The sequence below is a fragment of the Pteropus alecto genome, unplaced genomic scaffold (genome assembly GCF_000325575.1).
Source record: "Pteropus alecto unplaced genomic scaffold, ASM32557v1 scaffold87, whole genome shotgun sequence".
In the NCBI taxonomy this organism is placed as follows: Eukaryota; Metazoa; Chordata; class Mammalia; order Chiroptera; family Pteropodidae; genus Pteropus; species Pteropus alecto.
The window spans coordinates 8,775,348-8,787,758 of NW_006443225.1; the positions used below are offsets into that span (position 1 = coordinate 8,775,348).

The 12,411-nt window shown below is 35.9% G+C and overlaps 1 pseudogene; it reads left to right on the plus strand.

Moving 5' to 3' along the window:
* LOC102887795 overlaps positions 1 to 7,124 on the plus strand; it is a 63,858-nt pseudogene extending 56,734 nt beyond the window's left edge.
* Positions 7,125 to 12,411: the final 5,287 nt, after the last annotated feature.

Sequence of the window (12,411 nt, forward strand, 5' to 3'; positions counted from 1 at the left end):
CTAAGCTACGAGTGAATATACTAGGAATAGGGTAACCGCATTTCAAGGGGTCAGCACTGAATCTATTTTACTCCATGAAAGGTTGTTTATGACGATCAATATTGCCACTCATTTTTGATGATCTTTTGTGTCCTCTGTGCCTCACATAAAATGCATCAACATGTTTGATTTTTAATTTAGCCTTGTTAAAGTAATTTAGTTCAACCTTCACTGAGGAAATGCTGTTATTTGCAATGACAGTGAATGCTATTTGGCCTCTTAGGGCAAATGGGACTGTCAGCCTCATTGTCAAGTTTTGAGTTGACATAGTCAAGGAGTTAGTGAAGAGGGAGAATGGTGGCTTCCAGCTTTAATGGCATTGGGCGGTGGGGGTTGGGAGGACACTCATGGCTTTTCTAGTGTGTGTGTTTTTTTTTAAATTCATCATCTATTTTTGATCCTGTGAAAGTTTCCATTCTTCTCATCACCTAGGGTTGAAATCTCAGGAATTTTTTACCTTCTATCTTCCATACCACCCATCATGAATCATGTCAATTCATATTTTATATCTAATCCAAATGCTCTCATCCTCATTTAAACTTGTCATTTTACAATTGTGTAGTTGCAACAATGTAATTGATCCTCACCTTTAGTTCCTATGTGAGCAAAGCCGTCAGATAGACAGACTACTGCCATGTTAAGTCTCATTTCTATTTGTGTCTCCCCTCCCCCAATTTTTAGTGTCTTACATGACCTACAAACTGATGTCTAAAATTCTTTGCCTAGTTCTAATGTATGGTCTCCCTTAGAGTTATCAGCACTCCCTTTACCCAGGCAAGTTTATCCCTTCCTCTTCAGGCTATTCCTTCACTCAGAATGTCCTCTCTGTTTATTCTAACTCTCTGTTCCCAGCCATCTTCAGGATACATCTCCAACATCAGTTCTCCATTCTGACTTCCCCTGGCCATTTCACTCTATTTGAAACCCACTGGTTGTTCTGTTTGTCAACCACTAGTTGGGCCCTTGAATATATTTCCTTGAATTATTTGTTGTGTCTTGAGCCAGTTGACCACAAGGACCTTACTTTCTCTTAGCTTATGTTCATTTAAGCCGGTGGGACTTATTGATTATATCGATCATTAATTTACACTGGCTATTGATAATATAGGATACATAGAAGAAAATAATTCCCTGTGCTAGAAAATCCATATATTTTAGTAACTAAAAGAACAGTTGTGTGCATGTATGTATCTACTGTTCTATAAAGGTAAATTAAAATTTAAAGAATTTCAGGAATGTCTAACTATTGTTAAACTTTAAAAGTTAGACATTATTTTTTTAGCTGTTTATTGTCTATCTCCCACTTAAAATATAAACCTCATTAAAATATAAACTCCACAAGAGTAACAATCTTGGCAGTCTTGTTTACCACTGTATCTTTAGTCTGGAACAGAGTCCAGCATCTAGTAAACATTTAGTAAATACCTGTTGAATGAAAGAATGTATCTCCAGTACTTAGCAGTGTAAGGCATTTAGTAAGCAATCAATAAATATTGATTAAATGCATAAAATAATAAATGACAAACATTAAGGAATAGCATAGTAAGGCCAATATTAGGAATATGTGTAAATATTTCAAATATCCTTTTAGGAATCCCTTAGCACTATTATTACGATAAAATGTGGAGGTAAAGTTGACTCAAGGAAGGAAATCCTTAGGGAATAAAGATTTGGATGCCATTAGGGCAAGTGAGCTCCCAGGACAACATGGCTACATATCACCTCAGCAAGACCAACTCCTTCTGGCTAGGGTTCAAAATAAACAGTTGGGTTGAAAGATAGGGAAAAGACAGAAGATGAGTACAGTCTTCAGCCGCCATTGCAGAAGATTCAGAGAACAAGCGAGCAGGCAGGTCCAGTTACACAATTCGTGGGGGCTAAGAAAAAATGAAGATGCAGGGCTCTTTGTTTCAAAAAGTAGGATTCAAGTGTTATTAAAGGTAATAAAATATAAAGCTTGTGCCTTTCTCTGTTATCTCTCCCTTGACCTGTCATGGTGTTTTTTATTTTCTATTTAATGTAGTGCTCGTTTACCATGGGAATACTAGCCTGGAAAGGGCAGACCCTGCCAGGCGCCCAGGGCCTCCACCTGCAAGCCGGCAGGCATGGTCCTGGCTGCCAGGACCCCCTCCTGCAGCTGCCTGACAGATGTGCGAGATCTGGGGGCAGGGAAGTTGATCTCCACTTCCCGCCGGCACTGCCAGCACACATTGGACAATGGGCATTCTCTCTAGAGAACGGAGTCTCTGTACCTGGACACCGTAGGTCGCTGGACCCAGGAGGGTGACAGGATCTCAACCAGTGAGTCACCAGCCGGCAGGGATGCTGCTTTCAGTTCTTGTCCTGAAACACCTTTGGATGTGTGGGCTCCTGACCCCAACTCACCCCAGATCTTTGCCCAGGCCCTGCTGAAGTCAACAGGAGAATGAAGAAACCAGAGTCTAATCCCTGGCTGGCAGCCCAGGAAGGGGGTATTAGCAGTCATGGCTGAGGAGCAGGAAGAAGATGCTAGCCAAGGCCCAAGGCACCAAGGAGCAGAGAGCAGATATCTGGGGGTTAGCCCAAGAACCCATCCCAAGAAGGGGAACAGTGTGTGGGTCAGGCTCCAATCTGAAATGCACACTCCATTGTCCCATCCAACTTCACTTATAAGATAGAAATCTGTAGGTAAAGGTCTTAAGAATTTCAACACTAGAGGATAGAGGACTAAACCCCGAGAGGGGATCGTTCTGATTACATGTGACAATGCAGGGTGTAGACCCACGGAGCCTGACTGAGAGCAGATGTCTGAAGGGAAGTAAAGCCAGGGGACCAGGTCTTCTGGCACCTCACCTGACAGTGATGAGTGGGGCATGGGGTTCATTCCGGTGATGTGGGTGGACCACATCACTAAAACGCAACCAATCACACTGTTTAGTCTAAGTGTTGACACATAGTGTACTGTGGTTTCCGCTGTGATTTCTCTTACAGATGAACTTGCTATAGTTTCTATAAGCCAATGATTGTAATATAAAAGGAAAAGAAGCCAGAAAGATAGCAAAGAATTTTTTTCATAACTTAAAATAAAAATAATGAAGACAATGAAAGAAGAGAGAAGAGCAAAGAGAGTCTTCACTAGGAAAGGTAACACTGATTTGAATCACGGTTCTCTGGCTTTCCAATAGATGCCATGTTTATTCAGATCCACAGAACCACCATAACAAGGTAGTATGAAATGACAGCTACTTGCATGATAGGAAATCTCTAAAATGGGGTGATGTCCTTAACTTTTAACTAGTAACTTTAGAAACATAATATTGGTTTTCACATCCACACACTAGTTAAAGCAGACATTATCCTCATTTTTCAGATAAAGAAATAGAGTTCAACAATTATTCTAGGTCAGTCTGGTCAAGGACATGTAGCTAGAAAATGGGATGGCAGAACAAAATGCATTTTGTACTTAATGGATTTTCTTCCATGAGCACATAAACGTTGCAGAGTCAGAAAAAATATAAAGAAAATGGAGAATGAACAATAACCATCTATTTCCACTGGGGAAAGTAGGTTAATGAAGAAACAAAGCAAGTAATATTCAAGCTCATTCATTGCACTGTTGTTATGTTATTCATTATATTTCTCACTCACAAATCACCAAAGAGAATATTTTAGGAAGAAAATAAATCTCTTTTAGACCAATATATTTTTACCTTATGTATGTGAAATGAGAGCCTGTCCATAGAAGGAATAAAGGCAAAGGTGATTATTATATATTTTAAGCAAATGTGTTCCACACATGTATTTTAACAAACATTATAAACAGGTCATAGTAGAAAATCCTGAAAGTGCTTTAATTTACAATGTACTTACATTTGTATTTTACCTAAGGAATTTGTCCCATTTTTAAATATTTGATTACCTTTTTTTTGACACCTGAATTTTTCTACCTAAAATTATGTAGAGATCTTTAGAGTGCGTGTGTGTGTGTGTGTGTGTGTGTGTGTGTGTAATGCAGGAATGTTGACTTTTATAATCCTTGTCAAATTGAGAATATTTTAGTTCTAATTTTAAAAAGAAAACAAGTCCATTTTTAAAGTTGCTCAGTTATAATTCTGAAGAGATGGCATATTTGTTCAACTAAAGCAAAATTGTTTGAAGATATATATTATATATTATAATATATTTATTTGAGCTGAAAAATCAAGTCATAAACATCTATTGAAAAGGCTTTATTAATTTTAAAATACTTAAACATCTATAGTTTGCTTAAAGTTATAATGGAGGATTTTGAAGGAGAGTACATTTTTACATACAAAATCTCAGTATATTTTCTAAAATTCTGAACAAAATTGTATTAAAAATATTTCAAGGTTACTGGGGCAAATAGTCAAAACATTTTGCCTCACATATGACATAGTAACATATTTAAAAAGTCTAAGATAAAAAGTCAAATCTCTATCATTTCTTGAATGCCAATTTTAATGTGTTTTTATACCAGAGAAAATTCAATATTTTTCATATTAGTGAGAAAAATCAAACCATCCTCAATAAAAACGTATTTATCTGTAACATCCTTGATTAACTAAAGCTGGGGTTGTTTACCACTCTTGCTACCATTTTGCTAGAATAATTCTAGCTATGGTGCTATCTGGGTTCAATACCAATTCTAAAAGCATTAATGTGATTCATTTCTTAGGCATAATAATAAAAGCATGTAAGAAATAGGAGTTGTGTTCATTTAACAGTTATTAATTATAACCCCTCTAATGTAATATTAAGTAATATTAAATGGTAGTTCTAAACCAACTATCTGTTGTCTCTTACTCAAAGCATATTATCAGGGTTCCTGAATAAATAGCTACATTGGAAAGGCGATCCCTATGGCAGAAATTAAGAAATAAAGTACAGGAAGGATTAACCTCCAGCCTCCCGTGCTTTTATCTCTAGCATGCCTCAAAAGCAAGGAGAGAATGCCTAACCATTAAAAAAGATTAAAGGTGTTAATTAGACAAAGAGATAGAAAGCTATCACCCTTACGTCAGGCAGAGCAGACTAAATCTTCTAATGGATTAAAACATACACACATACACACACAGCCCCACTATTTTGTCTTTACTAAAATTCCATTAATGATTATCTCAAATGTATATTTGTGAATAATTCTTGTTGAAACTGATTAAGAATTTTGGGCAATATTTTTATATGCACAGTCATTACCATATTCCTATCATAGGTATTTTTAACATTCTATACTAAAATATAACCATAAGGAGCTTAGGAGAGTAATCAAGCTTCACAACAATGAAATTCAGAATTGTCAATTCTCACATCTACTTCAGTTGAGCCCATTATGAAATTAGTATCAGATTATGTAGAGGTTCTTTATTTTTCTTTCAGGAGAAACAGAGCATATGTTAGTCATTATAGAAATGATGTGATTTGAAATCTTTTCATGTTAGGTGTCCAAAGGGAAAATTATTGTCCAAGATAATAATTATTTTTAAGTAAGTCATTTTGTCTATCATTTTCAAATTTATACATTTCCATTGTTGAAATATAAGGGAAAAACACATATTTCATATAGCATACAATATATGCTTATAGTATTAATGTGTTTATACATACACATATATACATACATATATATGTATAAATATATACATATGTGCATACACATGTCCTTGTATGTATATACATCCATGTGTATGTATACGCACATATAAATACACACACATATTTCAGGTTCTATTACATAAAGATGTTCTCTGTTTTCTCTTTTTTCTTACTCTCACTCTCTAATGTTAAATATTTTCATTTCCCATACTTGAAAGGTGATATTAAAGATGATAAGACTAGAAATGGAAATGAGTCATATGAAATAAAAGTGCTTAAACATTTTTTTAGACAATTGCTAAAAGAAACATTGAAAACATTACTTTGAAGGAACACTTTGAGCACAAAATAAGAGTCAATAAAAAACTTAAGTAACAATTTGATGTAAAGATGCCATATATCTATGTCATATATGAATGTGTGTGTGTGTGCGCGCGCGTGCGCGCGCGCGTGTGTGTGTGTGTGTGTGTGTGTATACTGCTCCTTAAGAAGGAAGTGATCACTTTAGATGAACTCATGGCCCATCTTCAAGAGTGCCTCCTGTTCATCAAGCCCCAGAAGACAGAGGGTCTTCAGCTTAGTTTTCAGCAGAATGTTGACAATGTGATAACAGTGCTGCCTAAATTGGCCACCTATCTGGATATCAATGTGCGATTCACAGATGACTCTGATTTTGAGTATACATGTGAGTATAGTGTCTTTGACCTACTAGGTTTTCCTCTGTACCATGGCTGGCTTGTTAATCCACAGAGTCCTGAGGATGTTGAGTACAGTTCGGAAACTGAATTACAACCAGCTGATAGAGAAGGTCACCTACAAGCACACCAGCAATGTCAACCTTGTGACAAAAGACCTAATCACAGAGCAGTCCCAGGAGACCACCACAGCACAGCTGACCTACCATGGTCTGCGTGAGCTAATGGCAGCTGCCAAGGAGGATGAATTTATCATCTTTTTCCAAAACAATCACTTTAGTGTTATGGCTAAGCACAAGAGTCAGTTGTACCTACTGGTCACCAACCAGGGCTTTCTATAGGAGAAGCAAGTGTTGTGGGAGAGCCACATTCATGCACAATATGGATGAAGATAGCTGCTTCTGTGACTCTGACTTTCACCTAAGTCATTCCCCGGGCAAGAGGCCTGGAGCAGAAGATGGGAGCAGCTCCCCAGACAAGCAGGGCAGGTAGACCAGGGCTGTCTGATCACTTGGCTCCAGCAGCAGCAGCAGCAGCAGCAGCAGCAGCAGCCACAAGGCATGTTGGGTCTTAGCAATTTGGAGTCGATCCAGCAACTTCAGCAAGAGGAGCACACCAACAACAAACAGTTCAGCCTGGACCATTGTGGCCCCATTACCGCAGGGGAGAGGAACCACATCTGGACGCCCAGCCAGAGTCGGACAGTGTCCTCCGGTAGCCCTTCCCAGTACTCAGCCGCCCTGTCTCTTCCTTCAAGGCTATGGCTATTTTGCTGGCTCTCCCAGCACAACTCCCTGAAATATGCAGAATAACTTATTTATAGACCATTGGGGATCAGAGGAGGAAGTAAATGCCAAGGTCAGACTCGATGACCTCCTCGGCCCCATGTGCTGCTGCCTTTTCTTTTTTCCAACCATCCAGGGCAACGCTGGAGCTGTTAGGGTGAGGATTTCTGATTCCCAACTCCCCTTCCCCAGAGTAGTCACACTAACATATGTGCCCCAGGGTGAGAAATCTGTCCAGAATTCTCCCCTACTTCCCACCCCGGACTGGCTGGGTCCTCCTGGCCATCCAGCAGACCTGTCTCTGTTTGATTTTCAACCTTTTCTATAAATTGCCAAAATTCCTAATCCTTTGACACAAACTTATAGATATTATTTGACTTAAATTTATTTACATTCGTCTTCTTTCCATTTAACATTAAATAGTACTATTTATTGAGCTCCATATATTAATCAGTTTATTATGAATGGTAATTCTAATTTGACAATTTACTCTTTCTCATCACAAGAGACTCAGAACAATATTAGATCATATCAAATACTTAGAAAACCATCAACAAAACACAGCACAAGTGTAGCCAGATTTTTCCAATATATTAAGTATTCCAAATATTTGGCTTATCAGTTATATATTTGTTTCTGATACAAAAATAATAACCTTTGAAATAAATGAATATTGTCACTGGTGGTACATGACTTGGGCTTTAAGAAGCTGAAAGGAATTACAGAGTACATTGGGTTTGCCACCTCTACTCCAAAGATTATGCATAACCATGGGAAAATTATTTAACTCATGGAGGTAATACAAATGCAGTATTATTTTTATTATTTCCTATCATCGTTCTTACATACTACTTCATAGAAAATTGTTGGATAAATGTGAAAATGTTAACTTTTCCTAAATAGATTTCAAAGGAAAGAAGCACTTAGTCTTGAGATAATTATTATGACAAGAATGTAAAAATAAATTAAAATGGAGGCATTATAAACACTCCCAAATCAAAGCCTGCAAGACATATGCTAACAAATTTCTAAAACTAGTAGAAAATATCTAAAAGTACTAGGAAATCAGCAGAGTGTAAAAATTGACAGCATCCTATGTTGAAGGTGACAGGTGAAGAATACTCTTGTTCGAGGCTAGTTCAATTATAAACTTGAATCACACATATCTCAAAAAAAAAGTCATTAAAAATAATTTACCCTTAAACTTAGGACTTTGTGTCTAAAATTTATTTTTGTTATAAATATCATTAAGGATATATACTAACATTTCAGAGCCCCAGATGTGCATCACGGTGCTGTTTATAATAGCAAAAGTATAGGAACAAACCAGATATTCGATAATAGGGTTGGTTAAATAAATTATGATATACGCATATAAAGATAAGAAACTACAATTATGCTATATAAATATAACATGAAATATAAACATTTCATGGACTATACCAGGAAAAATTACTATAATATATAATTCAGTGAAATAAAAATAGATTCTGAGATAATATGACCCATGTGATCTTATTTTTGTTTATATAAATTTGTATATACACACTTAACATAAGAATATTAGTAATAGTAGTTAGTTTGCAGTGAAAATCATCATTACAATGATTTGAATCTCCTTGTTTATTTATATTTCCAAATTTCTATAACCCTCGTTAATAAGTTGACAATAACAGTAAGAGCGAACATTTATTGAATGCTTACTGTACCAAGGTTTGAGTTACTGCATTTAATTTTCACAGTATCTCAAGGATGTAAGTTCCATCCCGACCATCTTTTCATAGATGAGGAAACAGAGCCTTGGAGAAATGCAGCAGTTCGTTCTCCATTATCCAGCTAGTCGACAGTAGAAGTGAAATTCTAACTCAGTTTGTCTGATTCCAGAACCCAAGCTCTTCTTAACCCTTAAACTCCAACTTCATCTCATATTACTTGCAGAAAAATTTAAAAAGTGCTAGCTACAAAATTAGAGATAGCAAATGCCATGATAACGATGTATGTTAGAGGATTTTGCTAAATAAAAAGCATAAGAAAATATGATTTAGATACTAATTCAAATAATCATATTTGAAAATAGTTTAAAAAATATTTTAGATCACTTCCCTTATTTGAACTCAAATAATCAAAGGAGTGTTACATAATTATCTTACTTTCTTTTTTTACTTTCACAGCATTATATGTTACACTCAATAAATTAGAATTGCTATAAGCTGAAAAATAATTACCATGAATTTGAAAATTTCTTATCTCATCAATTTATACACTTACAGCATCAGTTCAACACTGGTTGCAGAATTCGGTCCATGATTTCCACAGCAAACATTAATAACCTTGATGATCAGAATCTTTATGCTGCATGAAGGTAATTCACAGTATCGCTATACAGTAAACTAATGGTGGGCACTATAGAAACACACTGGCACCCATGTTCTGCTGACCCTTATAGTGGACAGCAGCCCTAGTCTATCGTGCCTCTGACCCCTGGGACTCAACGGAACAGAGAGATTCTGTCACACTTGAACTCACTTTCTCACCCTGAGCTTTTTGACTGTTTCGAAGGCTAATGCTCAGTAAGTCAGGTCTTCAACCCAGTGATCTGACATTTTGAAATAATAATTAAAATAAAGCAGGCACTCTCATGTTAATAGGCTTACTTCCAGCCCTTAGGGAGAACCTCAGCTGATGAAACCCAAGAGAAATATGCTTGGATATCTCTTCCCTCTTTTATCTCTCTCTGACTCTCGTACCCAATCTTGACATTACACATGAAAATAAAAGCCAAAATAGTATTCATTATTTGATGATTGAAAAGTGATAATAAAATGATAAATAAAGTGGTAATAAACTTCTTGATTTTTCTAACAAGAGAAGGAAAACAAAATATACAAAACCTAATAAGTCTCAGACTTATGTTTGATAGTTTATTTTAGTTCGGCAACAATATGTAATCGGTAGCATTTTGCTTCACATATTTCAAAAAAGTACAGCACTTTGAGTAACATATAGAAGACATTTTTTTAAGTGAACATTTGTATCGTATGCTTTTCACTTAGCAATTCCCATTCTCTGCTTTCATTTCCTTCCTTCCCATTTCTTAACCCATGATATTTCAGCTTCCATATGCATCTTCGTTGAGACTGTTCTCAAAAGCTCCAGGTTGTCGGTCACGTTCATGACATTTGTCAAGAAATCTGATGATTCTTTTTACTTCTTATTTTCATTGGGATATGACATCTCTGTAGTATAGAACATCACTGGTAATTCTTGCCTTCTTGAAATACTCATTTTCCCTGACATCTGGGCAACCAGGTAGGTTTCTGTCTCACTTTTTGGCTGCTTCTTCCAAGCCTTCATTTTTAAATTTATTTTATCTATCACCCCTTGAATCTGATTGCATCTCATCTAGTTCTTTCCTTTCCTTCCATTTCATTCCTTTCCTTCTCTTTTTATCTATCTATCTATCTATCTATCTATCTATCTATCTATCTATCTATCATCTATCATCTTTATTCTTTCCGGTTAATTCATCCTCTTTTATGACTTTATTTAGCTATGTGTACGTGAATAACACCCATACTTATATGTATAGCCTAGGTCCTACCCGCAACATCAAATCGACATACCTAACTCCTAAATGAGCATCTCCATGTAGATTTTACATTTTCAACTATGACTCAGCATAGTTTAAACTGAACTCATCTTCTTTCCTTCCATAACCTTTTCTTCTAGCATTACTCATTGTGAATTGTTCTACCATTTATCGAGTTATGTAAAACAGAAACAAGGGAATCAATTTTTACTCTTTGCTCTCCCTCCAAAATCATTCAACTACTAATTCTGATGAATTATTTAATACTCCTACAATTTTTCAATGGCATTGAACTTTTAATTTTTTTCTGCAGCCAGAGCGATGTTTCTAAACTTCAAAATAGTGCAAGGCATCCTTTCGCTTACAATTCTCCACCAGTTTCACACCGCTCCTAGGATAAAATCCTTAGCTGTCTGTACTGTCCACCTATTCTATCTTCTTCTTAGGTCCCAGGGTAACTTTTCCATTCCCATCCTAATTTTCCCAAATATCCTTGCCTTGCTCAAACTATGTTCTAGTCATCTTTATGTCTAAATTTAAATATCAACAGGATCAATAAATCTCCCTTAACCTCTAAATCTGGATAGGGGACTAAATTTGGAGCCAAATTGTCTCATAACATTTATCACACTAAATCTTAGTCGCTTCTGCAGTAGATTACAACTCTTTAAGATAAAGATTGTATCCTGTACTTCAATGCCTAGCACATAGTAAGCACTCAATCAGTATTTAATGGCTGACTGACTGGCTGTCCAATGATAAATGGGGTGGGGCAACAGTTTGTTTTGTACGTGCACGGCAGGTAAGACTGTTCATTGTGAAAAATGTCCTCTTCTGTATAGCTCCTTTCATTGAATATTTGAATTTAAATTTTGCAACAACCTGCCACATGACAGAAACTTGGCAATGATGTAAGCTGGTTCAATTGAGACATATTATGTAGTATGAGCACCAATATTTAGAAAATTGAATATCCTTCAGAAATCTTTTAATTAAGTAGCCTTTTTTTGTTTACACATGATGTTACACATCTTGTCACTAATAGAAATTAACTTGGATTCCATTTGGAAAGTACACTGGTAATTATTCTCACTTCTCAAATAAATACAGCAAAGGATAGCAGTGAAAAAGTTTCATTTTAAAAGTGAAGTTGGTATAACTCCAAAAATTCTGAACATTTATTATAGGCCAATAAACTATGTCATCTCAAAAGATTACAACAAGGATAGAGTGCCTTGTCAGCTATTTTTTACTTCCCAGATACCAATAAAATCTCTTTCAGTCATGGTAAGCTGTCACCAACCTAATATCTTATCTTATTCTAATCTAGGGCTTCTTAAGCATTCGTGGATGAACTTCAAGCATTTTGCAAAGTCCGAAAAAGTTGTTTCTAAAATTGCATGTGTATTTATCTGGGGCAGGGTCCAAACCTTTTGTTGGGCTTCTCAAATGGATTCTCAACTCCAAAGCAATTAACAACCATTGATAATCATTTTAGAAGTAAAAGAAAAAAAATTATAATCCACTTAAATATTCTCATATGTGAAAAGGTCATCTTTGGGAGACGGAAATGTCAGACATTTGTTGAATCACTTAAATTAGTTAAAATTAGATAAAATAGTTGTATTTTAGTTTATCTTCTAGCACATTGAATTATAATCTAGAAATAAGGGAGAATATCCTTGAAATTTTCATTTTTATATTCAAGTAA